At 42.0% G+C, this 4,116-nt stretch overlaps 1 protein-coding gene across 1 annotated transcript in view; it reads right to left on the minus strand.

Moving 5' to 3' along the window:
* The window catches only part of PGM2 (phosphoglucomutase 2), a 72,490-nt gene that overhangs the window by 63,553 nt on the left and 4,821 nt on the right, over window positions 1-4,116 (minus strand). The window lies entirely within an intron of this gene.

Consider the following 4,116-nt stretch of genomic DNA (forward strand, 5'->3'; position numbering starts at 1 on the left):
CCCACAGAGAGGCTGGTAGGTCCGAACCGCTGGCCTTTTTGTTACCAGTCAAGCGCTTAACTACTGCACCACCAAACCAAAAAAAAAAAAACAAACCCGTTTCTGTTGAATCAATTCAGACTATAGCGAACCTATAGGACACAGCAGAAGTGCTCCATAGAGTTTCCAAGGGGCGCCTGGTGGATTCGAACTGCCAACCTTTTGGTTAGCAGCCGCAGCTCTTAACCACTACGCCACCAGGGTTTCCACTGCACCGCACCAGGGCTCCTTATACATCCATACAATGTAGTATTATCAAGCGATAAATAGAAATGAGTTAATAAGCCACTAAAACACAAATGCATACTGCTAAGTGAAAAAAGTCAGTCTGAAAAAGCTGCATACTGTATGATTCCAATTTTATGACATTCTATATGAGGCAAAATATAGACAGAGAAAATAACAAGATGAGTGGAGCATATGGCATTTTTAGAGCAATGAAACTATTCTGTATGATGCTGTAGTGGTGGACACATGACATTATGCATTGCAATAACCCAAAGGACTCTACAATGCAGAGAGTGAACCCTAACACAAACTATGGACTTTAGTTAATAATAATGTAGCAATACTGGTTCAGCAACTGTAACAAATGTACCACGGGAACATAAGATGTTAACAGGAGAAACAGTGTGCAAGGGAGAAGGGTGTAGGCGAAAGCTCTGTACTTTCTGTACAATTTTTCTATAAACCTAAAACTGCTCTAAAAAATAGTCTATTTAAAAAATATATATGACTCTTATTTTTGGCAGGAGGATTCTTCACAACCTTGTTGCCAGCATAGTACCAATTCAAAACCAAACCAAATGCGTTGTTGCCAAGTTGATTCCGACTCATGGCGACCCTATTGATCAGAGGAGAACTGTCCCACAGGGTTTCCAAGAAGCGGCTGGCGGATTTGAACGGCCTACCTTTTGGTTAGCAGCCAAGCTCTTAACCACTGCGCCACCAGGGATTCTCCCAATTCAAGGTGTCTTTATTTTTTCCCTTATAGTTAGGAATATCATGTTTGCAATATCTTCTGAGGTTGATCAATACAGGGAAATAAGGACACATGGTATCTCAGTCTTGTGGGTTCGCCTGGAGGTACCCCGATACCTGATGCTCTGAGGCCTACAACAGTGAAGGTGTCTACTCACCTTGTCAACTCCTGTCTTGTGGCCCCAGTGCTCACACCCTAGCCCCAAATCCTCGTATCTCCAACTTGCTCCAAAAAACTCTGGGGCCTGCTGAGGCTGAGCACCTGAAGACTGGCTAAGGGAGGAGCAAATGCTTATTCTAGAGGAAAGACTCCGAGGGGATAAGGAAGGTTTTCAGAACTGAAATGTTATCATAAAACACAAGAAATAAACCTGTTTTATGGCTTCAAAAGGTAAGGCAATGACCAATATGTAAAGGCTGCAGAAACACAGATTTTGTCTTAAAATAATGGAACCATTTTTTAATGATAACAATCCAAAGACAGAATGGGCTATTTCAGAAGACAATGAGCTCTCCATCACTGATTACGTGCCATAGTTTAAGAAGTCTGAGAGCACGTAGTTGTTTTGTTTTTTTTTTAAAGGAAGGGGGAAGGCATAAATTAATTGGTAAAAGGAAATTGAAGTCTATCAGTGAGGCAAAGAATACAAAAGTTTTCCTCCAGTCTCTACCCTGTTTCCCTTTGAAATGTTCTTGACTGACATATATCTGTTTATTAAACTCGACAGGGAAAACCCCAGAGCATGTTTAGGATGAGAGCTCACACCCGAGTGAGCTCAAGGACCCCCGAGAGGGTGCACACCAAAGTGAAAACCATCACGGGGCTAAGTGACCAATATGATCTCACATCAGCATTCTGCCAGGTGATACAGCCCAAGGTACGGGTGGACACCTGCAGGGTTTGTCCTGGGAAAGTTCTTCCTCTAATTTTGAAACCATTCCTAAGACTTTAAAAAAGTACCTACTGCTCTCACAAAACTGACTTACCCCTCAACATCCCTGTCTCCTAATATATGGCTGAATGACTACCTTGGGGTAATGGGTGGATGTGGAGGAGATTTCCCGAGGGTAGCTGGTTAAATCAGGTGACATTTAAGGTATCTACTCATCTTGATTTGCAGGATTCTTAGTTATCTCAGGTGCTATCATGGGGAGATATACTGAGTTTCTTTGAACTACTGATGTTACTGATGTTCCCACAAGAGACCAATTCCTCCAGGGAAGAGGGTAGGTGAAAAAACGTTCTTCGACCTTCCTGAGATAGATTTCATCATTTCTGGAAATCAGATGTAGATGAATATAGGAGAAAAGACTCTAGGTTAATGCAGAATCCCTTAGAACCCCCTTAAACAATTAGACCTAATAGGAGGTATGACAGATTGTATTTTCCATAAATGACCTATTCCACATGCTCTTCTTATGATGTGACATTGACAGTCCTCCATTAACAGATGGGTGTCTGTGCACCCTCTCCTTGAATATGAGCCAGCCTTACTGACTTGCTTTTAACAAACAGAACAGAGTGGAAGTAAGTGACTTTGGAGCCCTGGTGGCACAGTGGTTAAGAGCTACAGCTGCTAACCAAAAAGTCAGCAGTTCAAATCCACTACTGCTCCTTGGAAACCCTATCAGGCAGTTCTACTCTGTTATACAGGGTTGCTATGAGTAGAAATTGACTTGACAGTACTGGATAAGTGACTTTGTACGACTTTCAAGACTAGGTCATAAAAGTCAATATAGCTTCCACCTGGCTCTCTTTCTCGCTGGATGCTCTCCCTTGGAACCCAGCCAGCATGTTGTAAGGAAGCCCAGGCCACACACAGGTGTTCCAGCCAAGTGCCAGCAATAACTGCCAGACATGTGAGTGAACCAGCCTCCAGATGATTCTGTCCTAGGTGATGCCAAGTGGAGCAGAAATGAGGTACCCCACCAAGCTCTGCCCAAACTGCAGATTCAGCAAAATAAATGGGATTGTTGTTTTAAACCATTATGTACGTTTTGGGTAATCTTTCACCATCTATAGTAAGTGGAACAGAAGGTGACCTTACCTAGTAGCATAGTTCCTATATTATCCATAACCCGGAACAGGATTCCCAGGCTCTTTCTATTCCAAGCCTTCCCTCCAAGATCATGTCCGGGAGCTCTACTGCTTTACCAGGAGTATGTGATCAGGGGTTCCCATGGCAACTCTGCACCCCTAAGTAAGCTCTTCTGATTGGGGTTTCCCTAGAATATGCCCAGCTGTGTCTTTTACACTGGAGCTTACTTGTAAGGCACATGCAGTCTTCATTAGCTCATTTGTCCACTCTTTCCTTTGTTAGAATTAAAGTGATGTTCATTTTAAACAAGTCTAAGTAGCTGAAGAAACAGAATAATCTGTTCTAGTTCATTTCCCTCATAAACAGTACTCCCAATACCGAGTGGCATTCTGTTTTATCGAAGTCTTCATCTCTGTTACTAAAAGTTGGGTCTACACTCTGACAACAAAACTCACAAATTAAAGCAAGGGAACACAGCAACAATTTCAGCCTATATTATAAATAAAAACTAAATAGAACAGGCTTTTGGTAATTTTGGCCATTATAAAAGCTTTTCAGTATTTGCACCTGCATATCCATGGCAAAAATTACAAGACAATAAAAGTCAGCCGGTTCCAACAATATGACATTCTGCAAAAAGCAAAACTATAGAGACAGTAAAAAAGATCAGGGGTTCAGGGGCAGGGAGGGAGGGAGGAATAAACGAAGCACAGGGCATGTTTAGGGCAGTGCAACTATTCAATGATACCGTAATTGTGGGCACATGACTTTATGCAGTATTTGTCAAAATCCATAGAATTGTACAACACAAAGAGTAAACCCTAATGTAAACTACGGACTTCAGTGAATAATAATGCAGCAATATTGGCTCATCCATTGTAACAAATGTACCACATAAATGCAAGATATTAATAACTGGGGAAAGCGTGTGCGGGGGGAAGAGGAGGCATATGTGAACTCTCTGTATTTCTTTGCACAATTTTTTTTGTAAATCTAAAACTATTCTGGAGTCCCTGGGTGGTGCAGATGCTTAAGCACTAGACTACTAGCTGAAAGG

Source organism: Trichechus manatus, unplaced genomic scaffold (assembly GCF_000243295.1).
Source record: "Trichechus manatus latirostris isolate Lorelei unplaced genomic scaffold, TriManLat1.0 scaffold00126, whole genome shotgun sequence".
Classification (NCBI taxonomy): domain Eukaryota; kingdom Metazoa; phylum Chordata; class Mammalia; order Sirenia; family Trichechidae; genus Trichechus; species Trichechus manatus.